General features: G+C 44.1%; 1 protein-coding gene and 1 long non-coding RNA gene across 2 annotated transcripts in view; one reads left to right on the top strand and one right to left on the bottom strand.

Moving 5' to 3' along the window:
* LOC117521730 overlaps positions 1-3,300 on the top strand; it is a 6,271-nt gene extending 2,971 nt beyond the window's left edge. The window contains exon 4 of the long non-coding RNA XR_004564044.1: positions 3,193-3,300. This is a non-coding gene — a long non-coding RNA (uncharacterized LOC117521730). The remainder of the gene's footprint in view (positions 1-3,192) is intronic.
* Positions 1-8,775, bottom strand: part of glceb (glucuronic acid epimerase b) — a 150,468-nt gene that overhangs the window by 70,349 nt on the left and 71,344 nt on the right. The window lies entirely within an intron of this gene.

Here is an 8,775-nt window from a genome sequence, read left to right as displayed (position 1 = left end):
GGTTTTATTTTTTATTTATTCCACATAAGCGGCGCAATGTGGTCCCACAGGTACCAGATGTTTTTTTTTTTATTTATTTATACCAGATAAGCGGCAAGATGTGGTCCCACAGGTACCGACTGGTTTTATTTTTTTTAATTTATACCAGATAAGCGGCAAGATGTGGTCCCACAGGTACCGACTGGTTTTTATTTATTCCACATAAGCGGCGCGATGTGGTCCCACAGGTACCAGCTGGTTTTATTTTTTATTTTATTTATTCAACATAAGCGGCACGATGTGGTCCCGCAGGTACCAGCTGGTTTTTATTTATTCCACATAAGCGGCGCGATGTGGTCCCGCAGGTACCAGCTGGTTTTTATTTTTTATTTTATTTATTCCACATAAGCGGCGCGATGTGGTCCCACAGGTACCGGCTGGTTTTATTTTTTTTAATTTATACCAGATAAGTGGCAAGATGTGGTCCCACAGGTACCGACTGGTTTTTATTTATTCCACATAAGCGGCGCGATGTGGTCCCGCAGGTACCAGCTGGTTTTTATTTATTCCACATAAGCGGCGCGATGTGGTCCCGCAGGTACCAGCTGGTTTTTATTTATTCCACATAAGCGGCGCGATGTGGTCCCGCAGGTACCAGCTGGTTTTTATTTTTTTTATTTATTTATTCCACAATAAGCGGCGCGATGTGGTCCCGCAGGTACAGGCTGGTTTTTATTTTTTATTTTATTATTCCACATAAGCGGCGCGATGTGGTCCCACAGGTACCGGTGGTTTTTATTTATTCCACATAAGCGGCGCAGATGTGGACCACAGGTACCGGCTGGTTTTTATTTATTCCACATAAGCGGCGCGATGTGGTCCCACAGGTACCGGCTGGTTTTTATTTATTCCACATAAGCGGCGCGATGTGGTCCCACAGGTACCGGCTGGTTTTATTTTCTATTATTCCACATAAGCGGCGCGATGTGGTCCCGCAGGTACCAGCTGGTTTTTTTATTTATTTATTTATACCACATAAGCGGCGCGATGTGGTCCCGCAGGTACCAGCTGTTTTATTTATTTATTTATTTATTTATACCACATAAGCGGGGCGATGTGGTCCCACAGGTACCGGCTGGTTTTTATTTTTTATTTATTCCACATAAGCGGCGCGATGTGGTCCCACAGGTACCAGCTGGTTTTTATTTTATTTATTCCACATAAGCAGCGCAATGTGGTCCCGCAGGTACCAGCTGGTTTTTATTTATTCCACATAAGCGGCGCGATGTGGACCCGCAGGTACCGGCTGGTTTTTATTTATTCCACATAAGCGGCGCGATGTGGTCCCACAGGTACCAGCTGGTATTTATTTTTTATTTTATTTATTCCACATAAGCGGCGCGATGTGGTCCCGCAGGTACCAGCTGGTTTTTATTTATTCCACATAAGCGGCGCGATGTGGACCCGCAGGTACGGGCTGGTTTTTATTTATTCCACATAAGCGGCAAGATGTGGTCCCACAGGTACAGGCTGGTTTTATTTTTTATTTATTCCACATAAGCGGCGCAATGTGGTCCCACAGGTACCAGATGTTTTTTTTTTATTTATTTATACCAGATAAGCGGCAAGATGTGGTCCCACAGGTACCGACTGGTTTTATTTTTTTTAATTTATACCAGATAAGCGGCAAGATGTGGTCCCACAGGTACCGACTGGTTTTTATTTATTCCACATAAGCGGCGCGATGTGGTCCCACAGGTACCAGCTGGTTTTTATTTATTCCACATAAGCGGCGCGATGTGGTCCCGCAGGTACCAGCTGGTTTTTATTTTTTATTTTATTTATTCCACATAAGCGGCGCGATGTGGTCCCACAGGTACCGGCTGGTTTTATTTTTTATTTATTCCACATAAGCGGCGCGATGTGGTCCCACAGGTACCGGCTGGTTTTATTTTTTATTTATTCCACATAAGCGGCGCGATGTGGTCCCACAGGTACCGGCTGGTTTTATTTTTTATTTATTCCACATAAGCGGCGCGATGTGGTCCCACAGGTACCGGCTGGTTTTATTTTTTATTTATTCCACGTAAGCGGCGCGATGTGGTCCCACAGGTACCGGCTGGTTTTTTTTTTTTATTTATTCCACATAAGCGGCGCGATGTGGTCCCACAGGTACACGGCTGGTTTTTATGTTTTATTTATTACCACATAAGCGGCGCGATGTGGACCACAGGTACCGGCTGGTTTTTATTTTTTATTTATTCCACATAAGCGGCGCGATGTGGTCCCACAGGTACCGGCTGGTTTTATTTTTTATTTTATTCCACATAAGCGGCGCAATGTGGTCCCACAGGTACCAGCTGTTTTTTATTTATTTATTTATACCACATAAGCGGGGCGATGTGGTCCCACAGGTACCGGCTGGTTTTTATTTTTTATTTATTCCACATAAGCGGCGCGATGTGGTCCCACAGGTACCGGCTGGTTTATTTTTATTATTCCACATAAGCTGCGCGATGTGGTCCACAGGTACCGGCTGTTTTTTATGTTTTATTTATTCCACATAAGCGGCGCGATGTGGACCCACAGGTACCGGCTGTTTTTTTTTTTTTTTTAAATTTATACCAGATAAGCGGCAAGATGTGGTCCCACAGGTACCGACTGGTTTTTATTTATTTTAATTTATACCAGATAAGCAGCAAGATGTGGTCCCACAGGTACCGGCTGGTTTTATTTTTTATTTATTCCACGTAAGCGGCGCGATGTGGTCCCACAGGTACCGGCTGGTTTTATTTTTTATTTATTCCACATAAGCGGCGCGATGTGGTCCCACAGGTACCGGCTGTTTTTTTTTTTTTTATTTAACCACATAAGCGGCGCAATGTGGACCCACAGGTACCGGCTGTTTTTTTGTTTTTTTTATTTAACCACATAAGCGGCGCGATGTGGTCCCACAGGTACCGGCTGGTTATTTTTTATTTTTTTATACCAGATAAGCGGCAAGATGTGGTCCCACAGGTACCGACTGGTTTTATTTTTTTTAATTTATACCAGATAAGCGGCGCGATGTGGTCCCACAGGTACCGGCTGGTTTTATTTTTTTTTTTTTTATTTATACCAGATAAGCGGCGCGATGTGGTCCCACAGGTACCGACTGGTTTTTATTATTTTTTTTAATTTATACCAGATAAGCAGCAAGATGTGGTCCCACAGGTACCGGCTGTTTTTTTTTTTTTGTTTTAAATTTATACCAGATAAGCAGCAAGATGTGGTCCCACAGGTAACGGCTTTTTTTTTTTTTTTTTTATTTATACCAGATAAGCGGCAAGATGTGGTCCCACAGGTACCGACTGGTTTTTATTTATTTTAATTTATACCAGATAAGCAGCAAGATGTGGTCCCACAGGTACCGGGTGGTTTTTATTTTTTATTTTTAATTTATACCAGATAAGCGGCAAGATGTGGTCCCACAGGTACCGGCTGGTTTTATTTTTTATTTATTCCACATAAGCGGCGCGATGTGGTCCCACAGGTACCGGCTGGTTTTTATTTTTTATTTATTCCACATAAGCGGCGCGATGTGGTCCCACAGGTACCGGCTGTTTATTTTTTATTTATTCCACATAAGCGGCGCGATGTGGTCCCACAGGTACCGGCTGGTTTTATTTTTTATTATTCCACATAAGCGGCGCGATGTGGTCCCACAGGTACCGGCTGGTTTTATTTTTTATTATTCCACATAAGCGGCGCGATGTGGTCCCACAGGTACCGGCTGGTTTTATTTTTTATTATTCCACATAGCGGCAGCGATGTGGTCCCACGGGTACCGGCTGGTTTTTATTTTTATTTATTCCACATAAGCGGCGCGATTGTGGTCCCACAGGTACCGGCTGGTTTTATTTTTATTTATTCCACATAAGCGGCGCGATGTGGTCCCACAGGTACCGGCTGGTTTTATTTTTTATTTATTCCACATAAGCGGCGCGATGTGGTCCCACAGGTACCGCTGGTTTTATTTTTTATTTATTCCACATAAGCGGCGCGATGTGGTCCCACGGGTACCGGCTGGCTTATTTTTATTTATTCCACATAAGCGGCGCGATGTGGTCCCGCAGGTACCGACTGGTTTTATTTTTCATTTATTCCACATAAGCGGCGCGATGTGGTCCCACAGGTACCGACTGGTTTTATTTTTTATTTATTCCACATAAGCGGCGCGATGTGGTCCCGCAGGTACCGACTGGTTTTATTTTTCATTTATTCCACATAAGCGGCGCGATGTGGTCACCACAGGTACCGACTGGTTTTTATTTATTCCACATAGCGGCGCGATGTGGTCCCACAGGTACCAGCGGGTATTTATTTTTTATTTATTTATTCCACATAAGCGGCGCGATGTGGTCCCGCAGGTACCAGCTGGTTTTTATTTATTCCACATAAGCGGCGCGATGTGGACCCGCAGGTACGGGCTGGTTTTATTTATTCCACATAAGCGGCAAGATGTGGTCCCACAGGTACCGGCTGGTTTATTTTTTATTTATTCCACATAAGCGGCGCAATGTGGTCCCACAGGTACCAGATGGTTTTTTTTTTATTTATTTATACCAGATAAGCGGCGCGATGTGGTCCCACAGGTACCGGCTGGTTTTTATTTATTCCACATAAGCGGCGCGATGTGGTCCCACAGGTACCGGCTGGTTTTTATTTATTCCACATAAGCGGCGCGATACGGTCCCACGGGTACCGGCTGGTTTTTATTTATTCCACATAAGCGGCGCGATGTGGTCCCACAGGTACCGGCTGGTTTTTATTTATTCCACATAAGCGGCGCGATGTGGTCCCACAGGTACCGGCTGGTTTTATTTTTTATTATTCCACATAAGCGGCGCGATGTGGTCCCACAGGTACCGGCTGGTTTTATTTTTTATTATTCCACATAAGCGGCACGATGTGGTCCCACAGGTACCGGCTGGTTTTATTTTTTATTTATTCCACATAAGCGGCGAGTTGTGGTCCCACAGGTACCGGCTGGTTTTATTTTTTATTTATTCCACATAAGCGGCGCGATGTGGTCCCACAGGTACCGGCTGGTTTTATTTTTTATTTATTCCACATAAGCGGCGCGATGTGGTCCCACAGGTACCGGCTGGTTTTATTTTTTATTTATTCCACATAAGCGGCGCGATGTGGTCCCACAGGTACCGGCTGGTTTTATTTTTTTTAATTTATACCAGATAAGCGGCAAGATGTGGTCCCACAGGTACCGACTGGTTTTATTTTTTTTAATTTATACCAGATAAGCGGCAAGATGTGGTCCCACAGGTACCGACTGGTTTTTATTTATTCCACATAAGCGGCGCGATGTGGTCCCACAGGTACCGGCTGGTTTTATTTTTTATTTATTCCACATAAGCGGCGCGATGTGGTCCCACAGGTACCGGCTGGTTTTATTTTTTATTTATTCCACATAAGCGGCGCGATGTGGTCCCACAGGTACCGGCTGGTTTTATTTTTTATTTATTCCACATAAGCGGCGCGATGTGGTCCCACAGGTACCGGCTGGTTTTATTTCTTATTTATTCCACATAAGCTGCGCGATGTGGTCCCACAGGTACCAGCTGTTTTTTTTATTTATTTATTTATACCAGATAAGTGGCAAGATGTGGTCCCACAGGTACAGGCTGGTTTTATTTTTTTTAATTTATTCCACATAAGCGGCGCGATGTGGTCCCACAGGTACCGGCTGGTTTTTATTTTTTATTTTATTTATTCCACATAAGCGGCGCGATGTGGTCCCGCAGGTACCAGCTGGTTTTTATTTATTCCACATAAGCCGCGCGATGTGGACCCACAGGTACCGGCTGGTTTTTATTTATTCCACATAAGCGGCGCGATGTGGTCCCACAGGTACCGGCTGGTTTTTATTTATTCCACATAAGCGGCGCGATGTGGTCCCACAGGTACCGGCTGGTTTTTATTTATTCCACATAAGCGGCGCGATGTGGTCCCACAGGTACCGGCTGGTTTTATTTTTTATTTATTCCACATAAGCGGCGCGATGTGGTCCCACAGGTACCGGCTGGTTTTATTTTTTATTTATTCCACATAAGCGGCGCGATGTGGTCCCACAGGTACCGGCTGGTTTTATTTTTTTTTATTTATACCAGATAAGCGGCAAGATGTGGTCCCACAGGTACCGACTGTTTTTTATTTATTCCACATAAGCGGCGCGATGTGGTCCCACAGGTACCAGCTGGTATTTATTTTTTATTTTATTTATTCCACATAAGCGGCGCGATGTGGTCCCGCAGGTACCAGCTGGTTTTTATTTATTCCACATAAGCGGCGCGATGTGGACCCGCAGGTACGGGCTGGTTTTTATTTATTCCACATAAGCGGCGCGATGTGGTCCCACAGGTACCGGCTGGTTTTATTTTTTATTTATTCCACATAAGCGGCGCGATGTGGTCCCACAGGTACCAGATGGTTTTTTTTTATTTATTTATACCAGATAAGCGGCAAGATGTGGTCCTTCAGGTACCGACTGGTTTTATTTTTTTTAATTTATACCAGATAAGTGGCAAGATGTGGTCCCACAGGTACCGACTGGTTTTATTTATTCCACATAAGCGGCGCGATATGGTCCCACGGGTACCAGCTGGTTTTTATTTATTCCACATAAGCGGCGCGATGTGGTCCCGCAGGTACCAGCTGGTTTTTATTTATTCCACATAAGCGGCGCGATGTGGTCCCGCAGGTACCAGCTGGTTTTTATTTTTTATTTTATTTATTCCACATAAGCGGCGCGATGTGGTCCCGCAGGTACCGGCTGGTTTTTATTTTTTATTTTATTTATTCCACATAAGCGGCGCGATGTGGTCCCACAGGTACCGGCTGGTTTTATTTTCTATTTATTCCACATAAGCGGCGCGATGTGGTCCCGCAGGTACCAGCTGGTTTTTTTATTTATTTATTTATACCACATAAGCGGCGCGATGTGGTCCCGCAGGTACCAGCTGTTTTTTATTTATTTATTTATTTATTTATACCACATAAGCGGGGCGATGTGGTCCCACAGGTACCAGCTGGTTTTTTATTTATTTATACCACATAAGCGGGGCGATGTGGTCCCACAGGTACCGGCTGGTTTTTATTTTTTATTTATTCCACATAAGCGGCGCGATGTGGTCCCACAGGTACCAGCTGGTTTTATTTTATTTATTCCACATAAGCGGCGCGATGTGGTCCCGCAGGTACCAGCTGGTTTTTATTTATTCCACATAAGCGGCGCGATGTGGACCCGCAGGTACCGGCTGGTTTTTATTTATTCCACATAAGCGGCGCGATGTGGTCCCACAGGTACCAGCTGGTATTTATTTTTTATTTTATTTATTCCACATAAGCGGCGCGATGTGGTCCCGCAGGTACCAGCTGGTTTTTATTTATTCCACATAAGCGGCGCGATGTGGACCCGCAGGTACGGGCTGGTTTTTTATTTATTCCACATAAGCGGCAAGATGTGGTCCCACAGGTACCGGCTGGTTTTATTTTTTATTTATTCCACATAAGCGGCGCAATGTGGTCCCACAGGTACCAGATGTTTTTTTTTATTTATTTATTTATACCAGATAAGCGGCAAGATGTGGTCCCACAGGTACCGACTGGTTTTATTTTTTTTAATTTATACCAGATAAGCGGCAAGATGTGGTCCCACAGGTACCGACTGGTTTTTATTTATTCCACATAAGCGGCGCGATGTGGTCCCACAGGTACCAGCTGGTTTTTATTTTTTATTTTATTTATTCCACATAAGCGGCGCGATGTGGTCCCGCAGGTACCAGCTGGTTTTTATTTATTCCACATAAGCGGCGCGATGTGGTCCCGCAGGTACCAGCTGGTTTTTATTTTTTATTTTATTTATTCCACATAAGCGGCGCGATGTGGTCCCACAGGTACCGGCTGGTTTTATTTTTTATTTATTCCACATAAGCGGCGCGATGTGGTCCCACAGGTACCGGCTGGTTTTATTTTTTATTTATTCCACATAAGCGGCGCGATGTGGTCCCACAGGTACCGGCTGGTTTTATTTTTTATTTATTCCACATAAGCGGCGCGATGTGGTCCCACAGGTACCGGCTGGTTTTATTTTTTATTTATTCCACGTAAGCGGCGCGATGTGGTCCCACAGGTACCGGCTGGTTTTATTTTTTATTTATTCCACATAAGCGGCGCGATGTGGTCCCACAGGTACCGGCTGTTTTTTTGTTTTTTTTATTTAACCACATAAGCGGCGCAATGTGGACCCACAGGTACCGGCTGTTTTTTTGTTTTTTTTTATTTAACCACATAAGCGGCGCGATGTGGTCCCACAGGTACCGGCTGGTTATTTTTTATTTTTTTATACCAGATAAGCGGCAAGATGTGGTCCCACAGGTACCGACTGGTTTTATTTTTTTTAATTTATACCAGATAAGCGGCAAGATGTGGTCCCACAGGTACCGGCTGGTTTTATTTTTTTTTTTATTTATACCAGATAAGCGGCGCGATGTGGTCCCACAGGTACCGACTGGTTTTTATTATTTTTTTTAATTTATACCAGATAAGCAGCAAGATGTGGTCCCACAGGTACCGGCTGTTTTTTTTTTTTTTTTTTAATTTATACCAGATAAGCGGCAAGATGTGGTCCCACAGGTACCGACTGGTTTTTATTTTTTTTAATTTATACCAGATAAGCAGCAAGATGTGGTCCCACAGGTACCGGGTGGTTTTTATTTTTTATTTTTAATTTATACCAGA

The sequence above is a fragment of the Thalassophryne amazonica genome, chromosome 2 (assembly GCF_902500255.1).
Source record: "Thalassophryne amazonica chromosome 2, fThaAma1.1, whole genome shotgun sequence".
Lineage (NCBI taxonomy): Eukaryota > Metazoa > Chordata > Actinopteri > Batrachoidiformes > Batrachoididae > Thalassophryne > Thalassophryne amazonica.
This window is presented reverse-complemented; position numbering and strand designations above follow the sequence as displayed.